The 15,222-nt window shown below is 42.4% G+C and overlaps 1 long non-coding RNA gene across 1 annotated transcript in view; it reads right to left on the bottom strand.

Moving 5' to 3' along the window:
• LOC117064685 overlaps positions 1-15,222 on the bottom strand; it is a 92,621-nt gene that overhangs the window by 20,784 nt on the left and 56,615 nt on the right. Inside the window, exon 3 of the long non-coding RNA XR_004429609.1 lies at positions 10,374-10,541. This is a non-coding gene — a long non-coding RNA (uncharacterized LOC117064685). The remainder of the gene's footprint in view (positions 1-10,373; positions 10,542-15,222) is intronic.

Genomic DNA, 15,222 nt, shown 5'->3' on the forward strand with positions numbered 1-15,222 from the left:
AGACTGAGTGAGAAACATACACTCTCACCAAAGTGTGTGGCCTCAACCAATCCTCAAGGCCTGGACAGAATGAAATGTACAGGAAGGGCGAGCTCTTTCTCCTAGAGACCCCAGACCCACCACACCGCGCGGTGCGCTGGCCTCTGTCCCCAGAAGGAGAGGTGTGTCCTGGGCTCCCTCAGGACCCGGCCTCACCTCTCAGCCTGAATTACCTATTGGCTTCCCTGGCCCTCGGGCTTGCAGATGGCAGAGTGCAGGACCTCTCAGCCTCCATCATCCTATAAGCCAGCTCCCCAACACGTCTCCTCTTACCTGTCACCGGTTCCGCTATCCCGCCTCCTGTCCGTCGTATGGTTTCTGTTTTTCTGGAGGATGATGACTAATCTGCCCCTGTGGCTCCAAAGCACAAAGCCAGGCTCCCTGCAGAACTTGCCAGTGACCCATGACCAGGGTCTTGTCCCAGCCCCACTTCCTCTCAAGCACCGATGAGCTGATTAGGCCAGGCTGGCATCAGCACCACGTCCTGGCACAAAGCACCCAGCGGAGACGCTCACTCCTGGCAGGGCCCCGCCTAAAGGTGTAGGCAGGGCTGTCCTGGAAGTGGAAGGAACTGGAGAAAACGGGCAGGCTGAGCACACAATGGGGAGGAAGACTCCGGACACCAAAGATGTCCTTGTAGCAGGAGGACACTTGTTTTCACAGAAGTGGAGCCTGGTGGGTGAGCCTTGGTACTTGATGTAGATCCTTCCTTTCATACAAGGAGGTAAAGGAGTGGGGCGGGGGGACTTCCAAGGGTTCCATCTTCCAGAAGGCGTGAGATGGGGTTCTCATGTCCTCACTTCTGCAGACCTCCCCGTCTTCTCCATTGGTGGTCATATATCTGTGAACCGAGCTTCTCTGGCCAAAGGACTGCCTGTGCCTTCTGCAGCCTGGAAAGGGTCTGGGGGCCTGGTGGGCAGGGCTGCAGGATGGCTGGTCCTTATGGCATGGTTTCTACAGGAGGACTGCCAAGTGTCAGGGGAGGGGCTGAGGCCCAGAGCCAGGAGGGAGCAAACTAGACAAGCCCGTCTCCAGGGAGATCGGGTTTCCCGGGGAAGGCAGATGCACACCACACTGTGGGAGCAGCGGTCAGCACAGGCCAAAGGGGGTGCTGATCTCACATCAGAGACTTTACATGCTCTTATTCATTTATTCATTCATCCATGTATTTATTTCGTATATTTAAGGTATATAATGATGTTCCCACATACACACGGAGTAAATGACTACTACAGTCAGGAAAATTAACATATTCATCACCTCCCACAGTTACCCCCTTTTTTTTTTTGGAGTAAGAGCACCTGAAGTCTACTCTTTCAGCAAATTTCCAGTCTGCAATACCGTGTTATTAGCTACAGTCCTCAGGCTGCACGTTAGACTCTAGACTTCTCACCTTCCATGGATTTCCTCTGCCATTCCCCTGGACCCCCAACCACTCCACTCTCTGCTTCTATGCAGTCAACTTTTTTTTTTTTTTAAGATTCTGCACATAAATTATATTCTGCAGCATTTTTCTTCCTGTGCCTGGTTTATTTCATTTAGTGTAACGTCCTCCAGGTCAATCCATGTTGTCACCAACATCAGGATCTCCTTCTTCCTAAGGGTACCAGGATTTCATTGTATGTATATAGCACCATTTTTGTCTATTCCTCTGTCAGTGGACACTGAGAAAGGTTCCCTATCTGTCTTGGCCATTATGAACAGTGCTTCAGTGAACTTGGAAGTGCAGATATATTTCAACCTACTGATCTTATTTCCGTGGGATATATACCCAGAAGTGGAGCTGCTGCATCATGGGGGAGTTCCCATTGCAGTGTCTTCAGGAGCCTCCACACTGATTTCTGTAATCACTACAAATGTAGACTCCACCAATAGTATACAAAGATTCCCTTTCCTCCACATCCTCACCAGCACTATGTCTATTGAAGTCTTTTGCCCATTTTTGAATCTGTTTATTTGTTTGTGTCTGGTTTCTTGTTGTTTTGATTGTGTTTTCCATGGAGTTGTATGTTCTTTGCTGTGGAGTTCCCTATATTTTAGCTATTAGCCCTTTATCAGATATATAGTTTGTGAATATTTTCTCCTAATTCATAGGCTGCCTTTCCACTGGTGATTGCTTCCTTTGCTGTACAGAAGTTCTAAATTTGACATAGTCCCGCCTATTTATTTTTGCTTTTGTTGCCTGAATTTTTTATGTGAGTCCAAAATATCATTACCAAAACTAATGTCAAGGAGACTTTCCTCTATTTTTTCCTCTAAAAGTTTTGCTATTCAGGCTTTATATTTACATCTTTGGTCCATTTTTATTTGATTTTTGTATTAGGTGTAAGATAAGGGTTCGGCTTCATTCTTTTGCACGTAGACATCAAGTTTTTCCTGCACCATTTATTGAGATGATCCTTTCCCCATTTCTAAACATCATTCCTATGAAAATGGTATCTTAGTCTGTTCTGGTTGTCAACAAAATGCCATAGATTAGGTGGCTTATAAACAACAGAAATTTATTTCTCACAGTTCTATAGGCTGGGAAGTCCACAACCCAGGTGCCGGCAGACTCAGGGTCCTGGGAGGCCCTCTTCCTGGCTCCTAGGACTGATGGTGTGTCCTCGCACGGTGGAAGGGATGACCAAGCTCCCTTGGGCTTATTTTATAAGGGCACTAATCCTACGGATCAGTCTGCCATCCTGACTTAATTCACTTTCTACCTACTAATACTATCACTTTGGGTATTAGGATTTCAACACATGAATTTTGGAGACACATAAGCATTAGACCATAGCAAATGAGAACAGGCAGCTTAGGCTTTCCACAGACGAACTTCCAGCCTGGTGGAGATCCGCCCAGCCTGGAGGCAGATCTACAAATCGATCCTTGATTAATGCTCCGTCTTTAAATATGAAATCCTGCAGGCAAAGAAATTGGGAAATTCCCAGCAATCGGTGTGAAATCCCACTCCAATAGTAGCTCTCCTCCCACTCAGAATTGCACAAGGCATGTGGGGAGGGTGGCAGGGACTCCGCTGCAAAACAAGGGTACCCAGAGCCCAGGATGTATGATGGGCCTGGGCAGGGCTTTCCATGACCCAGAACGGGCTGCACAGTCCACCCTTTCTCCATCAGGAGGCAGCAAAACAAATTCCAGAGTCATTTGTGCATCGAGGTCACATGTATGCATTTGATGTTCATACCAGTCTTTCATAATCACGTTTAATTCTCTTTCCACACAGTGGGCTGAGTCATTCCTTATCACTTTGCTGACAGCAAAATGAAGGCCCCCTTGGTATTTCCACAAACTCCTGGAGCAGGGAATCCCCTGAATGGAGCAGAGCAGTAGGATTTAATTTGTGTAGGAGCTCTGAGTGGAATAACAAAGTTGGGAGTTTGGGGCAAGTGGGTAACGGTGATTTGGTGGTATTGGGGCAAACGTGGAGTGGAGCAGAGGGGAAGGGCACTGGTTCTGGCTGGGGTGGGGGAAATGGAATGGAAGGAGCCCCCAGGAGAATGCTTCTCAGAAGCCCAGGTACAGATGTTAAGGAACCTTCTGAAATCAGGGACAAAATAAAGATGAACACTTTGCAAGCGCCTCAGAGGCCACCACAACCTAGAAGAAACCTCCTACGATGCAGTTCTTCTGGGCTCCTTCCTTCCTGACTCAGAATTTCCTACATTCTCATTGCCACTCTCTTTCACTGAGCAAAATTTTATATCCATAATATTAATCACCTGTTAATGCAGAAATTAAGATGAAGTTGATTATCATTGTTGAACACATATTCAAAATATTTGGCCAATGCCAAAACAGCCCGGGTAATTTCTCTCCATCTAATTACCTCCAAACGCAGCCGGGACTTCATTCCTATTAACACGGAAGCCCTAAAGCCCACCAAGTAAAGCCGAATCATAATTTGAGCCCTTTGTGGAAATAGTGCATGAAACCAGAATTGGCTAGCTTAGCCAAGTGAGCTCAGGACTGAAAATTGGCTTTAATTCTCATTTTCTGAAAAGTAGTCAAATGCCTTTAATTAAAACATATCCCTTGAAATTGGTTTAGCATAAATGATTTTTTTAAAAATCAAACTTGAGCCAGAATCTAATTCTGATATCGCTGAGGGAAGGAAAAGCCACAACTCTGATGTATCTTGAGCGGGGTGAGGGTAGAGGCTGCAGAAGGACTCAATGTGCCTTAAGACCCGCCTCAGGCTGCAGTGAGCTGAGATTGTGCCACTGCACTCCAGCCTGGGCAAGAAAGCAAGACTCCATCTCAAAAAAAAAAAAAAAAAAAGAAAAAGGAAAAAGGAAAAAAAAAAAAACCCAGCCTCAGGTGGCACTTCTTCCAGGAAGGCTTCCTGTTCTCCCCTAGTCACAATTACTATACCAATCCCTCTTCGCTTCCAGGACTCTGTCCTCCCGAGACAGCACTGTCTACCCCTGATAGAATAACAACATTTGTGGTTGTTACGGATGTGACCATCACCGCACAGTGCTGTAAGCTGGGATGGCAGGTGCTGGAACATATGGATCCATTTTTCCAGCCCATTAGAAGATGACCATGAGAACAGGTCACAAGAGCTGATTGGCATTACCAAGGAGAAGAAGTCTCCCAGAAAGGAGCTGCAGTGTTTAGTGATGGCAGGCACGTAAGCAATGGGGAAAGAGAGTGGGTCTCAGGGCCAGCAGTGTGGGCCTCTTCTTCCTCTGCCAGGACTCATGACTGTGGTAAAACTGACAGGTGGCAGGAGGCAGTGGCTGAGCGCCACACCTGTCATGGAGACAGCCATCAGCTAGGCTGGGACACTTCTCTGCAGTCAACATGGTAGCTCATTTGTCTCTTCCAGGTGGTTTACATTTTCCCACCAAAGGATGCACCATGACCCTGCGCAGTTGCAAGAGATCCTCCCTCGGCGTCCTTTCAACTCTGAACAACCCTGGGTGACAGGGGTGCATCCTCAGTCCCGGGGCAGAGACAGAGATCAAGGCTCCCAAGGCCTAGGGGAGCAGCTCCAGGGCCTCTTCTGAGTGCTGGAGTGGGACCCTGAACCTGAGACCATGCAGAGCCTCTCGCGACCTCTTCACACTCCCACTGTGACGATGGTGGGGTTGAGAAACAAATGGCACCAAATCAACCACCCCACTGAAATAGTTCCTTTCTGAGTCCCCTGGAAGGTGTCACCGGAGGACTCTCCAGTATCTGTAGGCAGGCTGGCCACAGCACACGCTAACGTTTTGAGTTAAAATGCAATTTGCATTATGCATCACTGACATGAGCTACCAGCCTCTCTTGATGCCCATTTCATGAGACTTGGACGCTGTGCCCATAGTTTAAGTGTTATGAGATTCCTGTTTGTTTCCGTGCATTTATTTTACATTACCAGTCAGATCTGTAGTAATTTCTTGAGGAGATTTCAATCAAAACCATGATTGTCAATGAAAATACTGTTTTCAGAACAGAAAATACAACATGTTTTCTAGGGACCCAGGCAAGTTACAGCAATTTTCTGCTGCTCACTAAGGTGAGAAACAGGACCACATGTCACTTAGTTTTCATTTTATCGAATGACATCCTGACTTCACATAAACTGTTTTTGCAAATATGATCATGTAATTGGAGCATCTGTCTTGATCATTATTTGGCAAATGTGTTCTTTTAGCACCAGTCCAAATGAAATTTGGGAAATTTGGCTAATCACAATTTAACAGATGTTTTGTCCAGTTCTGTGCAATCCTAATTTTAACAGCCACAAATCCCTCCATTCACTGAGGCTCTAATTGGGGTCTCTCCAGGCCCATAGAGAACGGTAAAGGTGAGAAAATAATAATTTCAGCGCATCTAGTCTTGACCCTGTAGCTTTAATTAATTCAAGTGAAATCCCATTTGACCTTGATAGCAGTAATTATTTAAAGCAAGCCCTGACAAAACATTTCACACTGTGTATTTTTCCACAATCTAGCTCAGTGGCCTCACAAAGCCAACATCCCAAATATTCTCCAGGAAAAGTCCGGTGCTTTTCCACATGGGTTCCAGAGTAAGAGCCCATTTATGCAAAAAAGAAGCTGGAGTTTATTTCGAAGTACCGAAGATGCAAAAGGCAACGTCTTCTTAAATAAGATAGTCTTCTAATTCTAACCGAAGACAGCAGGGGGCCTCGTCTAAGGTGTAATAACGTCGGACCACAGCGGCAAAGACCTGAGGTAAAAACTCAACGCTCCAATTATGCCTTCTGCAGGAAAGCCACCGTGCTCTCTGCTGTGGGCATCATCGCCCAGGTGCCAGCGTTTGCCTCGCTCCCAAGCACTTGTTTAAACCCTAGGTGGTTGGCTTCTCAAAATAAAATGTACATCTCATTTTACTCTGAACAACAGTGAAACTTTTTTTAAAGGACAAAGGTAAGAGAAATTAAAGGGGTGGTAATAACATTACTACAGCTGGAAGTGAATGGAAGAGACACATTTTGATGAAGAAATGAGATTATTTTGGCTACACAGAAAATCTCTAGTCCCCATTGCTTCCACTTAGAACAAAATTGTGTCTCTTTCCACGAATAAATCGAAAGAGGTTTTTAATCATTTTACTTGAAGAAAAGAGCATGGTCTCTCGTTTCCCTGATTTTCAGTAATGGAAATGGCTGCTCAGCCCAGCCCTCATTCCTTAAGCCACTGCAGTGACGTCCTCAATAGCTCAGGGCCTGGAGCTGGACGCCTCGTTTGCATTCAGCCCCCTGCTAACCAGCTGTGTGACCTTGGGTAGCCTCCGTTTCCTTATCCCGAAAGTGAGGAGGGCATGGCACTTGCCTCCAGGGGTGCTGGGAGCAGCAAATTATGCCCAGTAAGTGTTGCTGTTGCTTCATGGAGGGCACACCCAGGAGATACTGCTGGGCAGGTCGCAGGACCTCCTGGTCCAGCCATTCCAAAGGCCCCCCTACTCCACCTAATGTACATCCTCACAGTCACTCCCCATCCTATTGACCACCCAGCCCACTCTCTCCACCACCACGGGCAAGGAACACCAAAGCCTCTGTGACCACATCACAGGAGGAGGAGATGCTCTGTCTTGGGAATTCCTGATGGGCTGTGGTGAGTGGCACCTGTCACCTCCCGCAGAGGGGCCCCATTGTCCCCCTACATGTCCATGTCCCTCTAGAGCCGAGCACAGGTCTGACCCAGGTCAGGCATCCCATCATGTGTGTGACTTTGCAGGTCAGTCTCGCGGAGAATGGTCAACCTCTCAGCCTGAGGTCACACACTCCACGAATTCTCCATTCCCAAGAAAGATCACAAGATGCTTAAAACACTCAAATTACCTAAAATTCACTCTGATTTTTTAAAAATCCACGGGAAGGATATCTGAGTAAATGCATTGAAATATTTCTTAACTTCCTTTAAATAACCACAAAAACACACAACTGGGGGAAAAAATCTGCATCTACCCTAGAACCAAGGAGGCATTTAGTGAAAAGAACCCAGGCCTTGGAGTAGGAACCAGGAGGCTACTAACATGAGGACCTCATTTCTATTATGACCTTCAGTTATGATTCAAGTATTGTTCAAAAGAAGAAGGTCAAAGGGCACCTGAAGGAGTGACCTCAGTGTCCATGACATGCCACCTTCACCAGAAAGCAGAAAGAGGCCCTCACTGCCGCTGCTTCCCTACCAATAATCCCATCACCCACACATCAGCAAAGCATGCCAGTCGAGAAATGGTGGCTCTGAGGGTTCTCATGTCAGAGCACGCTCCTCCCCTCTGACCTCCTCTCATCCCTGAGACCACACTTTCGCTCCCCAGCAGCTGAAAGGAGCCTCTACCCATGGAGCTGTGCTCACCGGGGAGCCAGGCAGAGAGAATGGAGGGAAATCAGAAGCATGGCTGCATGGGGCCCCCGTGTCCATGTTGCAGGAGGTTTGCAATTCTGCTGGCTGTGCAAAGGGCAATGTCCCCTCTTGCAACCCCGCCGGCTGTGCAGGGGGTGATGTCCCTGTTGCAATCCTGCCAGCTGTGCAAAGTTGATGTTCCCTCTTGCAATCCTGCTGGCTGTACAGAGGGCAATGTCCCCTCTTGCAATCCTGTTGACTGTCCAGGAGGCAATGTCCCCACATGGGCATGCCTAAGGAGTCTCAGCGTGTTTCCTGAAGCAATGGGTCTCCAACACTTTCAGCAAAGTTTCAAGTACAAGCTCCTACGTAACAGGCACAGCTGCAGATAGAATGGGATGGTGAAGACCCTCTAGCTTAGAATGTTTCTGTTTGTTTCTGAAAAGCCTCTGGAACCTCCAGGGAGGTACAGATCCAGTTTGAAAACCACGGCCTCTGAAGGGCCTGAGGCGGAGTGGGCACGGGCGCCAGGCCTGCCAGTGCCGCCTGTGAGTCAAAGACCCTCCGTAGCAGCAACCGGTGGCCCTGGGATTCTCTAACCTGAGCCTGAGTCAGTCTCTTTGTCTTTGAAAAACAAAGAAAACAATTCAACATGTGGCTCAGGGTGAAATTCTGTAGCCAGCAAGAGTAAGAATAATGTCTTAGGCATCTGGAAGAAAAAGTCTGCTGAACTATGTTTTCAACAGAGGAAGGTAGAATATGTCATAAAACAGCAACTTCAGGTTTCCCATAGATTCGAGAGCATGTTACAGTAAACCAGACAGAACGGGTACAAATATGAAGAAACTGCAAGGTAAACCAAAATGGCAAATTAAAATCCACGTGGGCTGCGGCTGAGAGCACACCCCATGGCGCAAAAAGAAATCATAGAGAGGTGGGGGAAGAAACTGGTAAAATATTCCAGAATCGGGATGAGAAAAGAGGAATAAAATTAATAGGACAGAACACAAAAACTGACCACAGATTTTCAAACTCACAAAATGGGTATCTCCAAGGAGAAAACAGAACACTAGCAGCCCCCAGAAACTGTGCTCCGCCTAGAAACACGACTCTGCCATGGAGGCAACCAAGAGACAAATCAAAATTAAGGACATAAAAAGAGAGAGTTATTGGATGAAAGAACAAGTGGTAAATATCAAAATTAATTAATAAGTCTTTGCACTTGTCTTTGCAATTATTTTATAAAAATGTATGCAAAGAGGCTTTGTTAAATAAGGAATGTTATGTTCTAAGAAATTACAATCCATGTTAAATTAATGAAATTTGGCAAATGCAGCAGGAAAAGCAAAAGTGCTCAATATTTGGCTTTTACATATAAGGTACTACAAGTTCTATTAGTGCCTTTTAGTAAGTATATTAAGATACCATATTATAAAACTATGTTAAACAAAGATTTTTAAATTAGCACAATTTTAGATTTACAAATCATTTGAGGAAAGAAAGGCAAACAAGACCTACTGTCTATAATTTTTTTAAAAACAGGAAAAAACAGACATCATGAACAGAAATACAAATACAAATGACAAACATGTTATAGAGTAGAAATCAGTAATTGTAAACTGTTGCATTATTTAAAAGATAAATTAAAAACAAAAACCTCCAACCAACATACCTAAAACAAATGAAAAAGAATGTTTAAAATTAAAAAGATGGATAGGTATCTATGAGACAGATGGAGAAAATGAATGCAGAAATGACAATTTTACTAACAAAGAATAATTTCAGAAAGTTTCTCACTGCATGAAGAGGATGATTTTATGTTGATAAAAGTTACAATATAGCAATACAAATGTGTGGTGCTGAAAATATCCTAGCAATTAAAAAGCAAACCACGCTGTAGGTCTAGCTGAAATGGACAGAAACACACCTGAACTAGGAGACTCCAGGCATCTTCCCTATTCCATGAGAGAGTAAATAGAAAACTAGCATGTCACAGACCTGAACAAGAAACTTACACATAAGCCTTTCCAAGAGTCATGTAGTATTTACAAAAATTAACCATATTCAAGTGCTAAAGAAAACCTCAATGACATTTAAGTTAAGAAAGTTTAATAAAATTTAAGAAAAGATAGAGATTATATTTTCTGACCATAACACACCAAAGCTTAACATTAATAATAAAGCTTGTGCCATCAAAAAAAAAGTAAACTCTTGGAAAAAAATAACTCATAATTATTAGGATAAAGAGAAAAGAAAACGAAATACCATAACAGACTATTTATAATATAAAGAAATCAAAATATCACATGTTAAACAATTCATAGCTTTAAATGCTTCCAGGAAGGAAGGTGAGAGGGAATGAGTGGAAAGAAAGAGAGATGAGAAGGAAACAAGAGAGAGAAAGAGGAAGGAAGAAAGGAGAAGAAAAATAGGGGAGGGAAATATCTTGGTATACGCATTAATTGCATTAATCAACTTTTTCTGTGTTCGTGCTGCATACAAAACAATTACAAAATGTCAGTGGCTTACCATGTCAAGCATTCGTTTCTTTCTCATGGGTTTGTAGGTTGGCTGACCTTGGCGAGATGCAGCTGGGGTTGGCTCAAGATGTACAGGTTGGGTTCACAGCTTCTCTGGGCATCTCCCTTCCAGGCTCCAGGTTGAAACAGCAACAATGTCCTGGAAACTCTTCCTCACCTGGAAAGAATATATGTGCACAGAGTGAACCTAAAAGTCCTAAATATGTTCAAAGCCTCTCTGCAGATATGGTATATGTAATATTCTTCCCATTCCAGTGGCCAAAGCAAGATTGAAAACCAAGCCCATGGCTTGTGGGGTGGAAGAGTTTGCCCAGCCCCTCAGTGAGAACAATGATTAAACAATAGCGTATCAAAGAGATGAAATTTTGAATACACCAATAAGCCCAAAACTAAGAAGTAAGGAGAAAATGCACTAATGGTGCCTTCAATGGTTGCACACGTTCAAGGAAATCATAATTTTAAATGTAAAAACACTAATGCACAGCACAGAAAAATCTGGGAGACCGCTGGATTTATTAGAGAAAGCTAATACAATCCTAGTGTCAAAAACTAACAAGGAGAAAAGACAATAACGTTTAAAAATAAAGCTAAATGTCATTAGAAAACACTAGCAAAAAAACAAACAAAAAACAGCAGGGTAGTAACCAAATAATCTTGTAAAATCAAGTAAGTGTCTACACAGGAATGTAGACACTTTAACACTAGAAAATCTATCAATAAACCTATCCAGTCAACAAAGTTATATAAATTGTATTTCTGTCCAGAAAAGCAAGTATCTATTCCTGATATCTAAAAACTAGAGGCATTCTCAATAAAATGGGAAACTAAATTAGGAGACCTTCTGCTACAGACTAAATGTTTGTGTCCCTCCAATACTTAAATATGGAAACCTAATCCTCAGGATGATGATATTTGGAGGTGGGGTCTTGGGGGAGTGATTCAGTCTTGAGGGTGGATTCCTCATGAATGGGGCTAATGCTCCTTATAAAAGAGACCCTGGAGAAGCTTTTTGTCCCTTCCACCACATGAGGTCACAGTGAGACAATGGCCATCTATGAACCAGAAGGCAAGTCCTCAGCAGACATTGAATCTGTGGACACCTTGATCTTGAACTTTCAGTCTCTAGAATTGGAGAAAGAAACTTCTGCTGTTTAGAAGTCTCCAAGTCTATTGTATTCTGCTACAGGAGCCCAAATGGAGACACCTTCTATCATTCCCATTATTCAGTATTTACCCACAAGCTATACCCATTGAAATAAGGCATGAAGCAGGAATCAGAGAATTAAATATTGACAGACAAACAAAATTTACATAAGAGGATTGTTTCATTTTACATAAATTTGAATAATTTAAAATAATGTAATAAAACAGTAATGAAGTCTCACCTTTTGTCTACATTTGCTACAATTTAAAAGTCTAATTTTTGGTTAAAATAGCACAATTCAAAGATTATAAATGGCATGTAAGCTTGGTGCCATGTGGCAGAGGCAGACAGAGATCTGATAAACAGAAGTGCCTCTTATTTCAGTAGCCTGTGAATTGTGCTGCTGCTTATGTGTAGGGTAACTTAATAAGTAGAATTATCAGTTTAGTGGTTGCTAATGTTTTACTTAAAATATTAAAAGTTTATATTCTGGCTGGGCGCGGGGGCTTATGCCTGTAATCCCAGCACTTTCAAGGCCGAGGCGGGTAGATCACCTGAGCTCAGGAGTTAGAGAATAGCCTGGCCAGCATGGTGAAACCCTGTCTCTACTAAAAATACAAAAACTAGCCAGGCATGGTGACGGGTGCCTGTAATCGTAACTACTTGGGAAGCTGAGGCAGGAGAATTGCTTCAACCCAAGAGGTGGAGGTTGCAGTGAGCCAAGATTGCACCATTGCACTCCATCCTGGGTGACAAGAGCAGAACTCCATCTGAAAAAAAAAAGTTTATATTCTACAACAGTGTCGCATGGGTGTCATTTAAACAGTGGTACATGTGCCAAATAATGCAAGTCAAAATCAATCAATTTGGAACACAAGTTAGAGGCAATAAAATGCCACTCTTATTCAAACATTTCATTACATTTTTTCATGCTTAACTTACATTTTTAAAAATACAATAAGCAAAAAACTATTCATTCTGATAATATGTACATGCATTCAAACACAAGCATGCATGCACAGGTGTGCACATACACACACACACACACACATTCCCATAGGAAAATTATGTTCAAATAAAATAATTTTTAAAGCCCTTAATGCTAGCAATGGCTATGTGAGATGGGCATTTCATACATTGCATGAAAAGGTAAATAAACAAACACCTTTATAAAATAATCTGTGAGTATGTAAAGAGAATTTTAAAACCAATTATCTCGTAATTTATATTTTTGAAAAATCAGAACATGGTTTTCCCAGAATGTTTTTCCTGGCCATATTTATAGTAGAAAAATAAAACACTAAAATGAACTATATGCCCAACTAAAAGATAAACAATTAAACAAATTAGAAAACATAAGAGGAAATATTTGGCATCTGTTAGAAATGATGCTCGTTATAAATAAAGAAAAAAAATCAATAAAAGATCAGCAAGCTGTGAAGCAATTTAAAGCGGCCCAATATATGAAGTCCCCTAAGTAGACTGAGCAGGATAACAGCAAAAAATATGTGAATAAATAATAGCTGAAATTTTTCCAAATTAGACAAAAAATATAAGCCTACAAATTTAAGAACCATTTAACCACAGTCAAAAGGAACATGAAGAAAACTACACTAAGACACATGATGATCAAATTACTCAAAACCAGTGATAAAGAGAAGATTTTAAAAGCAACCACAGGGCACATATCAGGCATATCAGGATAATGACTTCTTGTCAAAAAGAATGCAAGAGGGAAGACAGCAAAGCAACATCTAGAAAGAGCAGAAAGGGGAAAATAAAAAAGGTACCAACCAAGAATGCTATGCCCTGGGAAAAAAAAAATCTCAAAACCAAAGGCAAAATGAAAGGTTTCTAGACATAGAGAAGCAGAAAGAATTCATCATCGTCAGCAGAGCCACACTACTACGAAATTTTTTTTAATTGTACTTTAAGTTCTGGGTTACATGTGCAGAACATACAGGTTTATTACACAGGTATACATGTGCCCTAGTGGTTTGCTGCACCCATCAATCCGTCACCTACATTAGGTATTTCTCCTAATGTTATCCCTCCCCTAGCCACCTACCTCCCAACAAGCCCCAGTGTGTGATGTTCCCCTCCCTGTGTTCATGTGTTCTTATTGTTCAACTCCTACTTATGAGTGAGAACATGCGGTGTTTGGTTTTCTGACCTTGTGATAGTTTTCTGAGAATGATGATTTCCAGCTTCATCCATGTCCCTGCAAAGGACATGAACTCATGCTTTTTATGGTTGCATAGTATTCCATGACGTATATGTACCACATTTTCTTAATCCAGTCTATCACTGATGGACATTTGGATTGCTTCCAAGTCTTTGCCATTGTGAATAGTGCCACAATAAACATACATGTTCATGTGTCCTTATTGTGGAATGGTTTATAATCCTTTGGGTGTATGCCCAGTAATGAGATTGCTAGGTCAAATGGATCCTTGAAGAATCACCACACTGTCTTCCACAATGGTTGAACTAATTTACACTCCCACGAACAGGGTAAAAGCATTCCTATTTTTCCACAACCTCTCCAACATCTGTTGTACCTTGACTTTTTAATGATTGCCATTCTAACTGGCGTGAGATGGTATCTCATTGTGGTTTTGATTTGCATTTCTCTGATGACCAGTGATGATGAGCATTTTTTCATCTGTCTGTCTACTGGCTGCATAAATGTTTTATTTTGAGAAGTGTCTGTTCATATCCTTTGCCCCTTTTTTCATGGGGTTGTTTGTATTTTTTTCTTGTAAATTTGTTTAAATTATTTGTAGATTCTGGGTATCAGCCCTTTGTCAGATGGATAGATTGCAAAAATTTTCTCCCATTCTGTAGGTTGCCTGTACACTCTGATGATAGTTTCTTTTGCTGTGCAGAGGCTCTTTAGTTTAAGTAGATCCCATTTGTCAATTTTGGCTTTTGTAGCCATTGCTTTTGGTGTTCTAGAACATGAAATCTTTGCCCATGCCTATGTCCTGAATGGTATTACCCAGGTTTTCTTCTAGGATTTTTATGGTCCTGGGTCTTACTTTTAAGTCTTTGATCCATCTTGAGTTGATTTTTGTGAAAGGTATAAGGAAGGGGTTCAGTTTCAGTTTTCTGCATATGGTTAGCCAGTTTTCCTAACACCATTTACTAAACAGGGAATCTTTTCCCTATTGCTTATGAGTGTCAGGTTTGTCACAGATCAGATGGTTGTAACTGTGTGGTGTTATTTCTGAGGCCTCCATTCTGTTCCATTGGTCTATAAATCTGTTTTGGTACCAGTGCCATGATGTTTTGGTTACTGTAGCATTGTAGTATAGTTTGAAGTCAGGTAGTGTGATGCCTCCAGCTTTGATCTTCTTGCCCAGGATTGTCTTGGCTATGCAGGCTCTTTTTTTGGTTCCATATGAAGTTTAAAGTAGTTTTTTCAAATTCTGTGAAGAAAGTCAGTGGTACCTTGTTGGAGATAGCATCGAATCTAGAAATTCTGAAAGAAGTCCTTCAGGCAGAAGAAAAATGATAGCAGACAAATATTGATCCACAGAAAAGAACGAAGAGCCCTGGAAATGGTAACTACCAGAGTAAGTATATGTGTTTGTTGTTATTTAAATCTCTTTAAAAGAGAACGGTTTTAACTGTTTATAGCATGTATAACAATAAAATGTACGGCAAAATAGCATAAAGGCAGGAGGGAAGA

The sequence above is a fragment of the Trachypithecus francoisi genome, unplaced genomic scaffold (assembly GCF_009764315.1).
Source record: "Trachypithecus francoisi isolate TF-2019V2 unplaced genomic scaffold, Tfra_2.0 Contig01579, whole genome shotgun sequence".
Lineage (NCBI taxonomy): Eukaryota > Metazoa > Chordata > Mammalia > Primates > Cercopithecidae > Trachypithecus > Trachypithecus francoisi.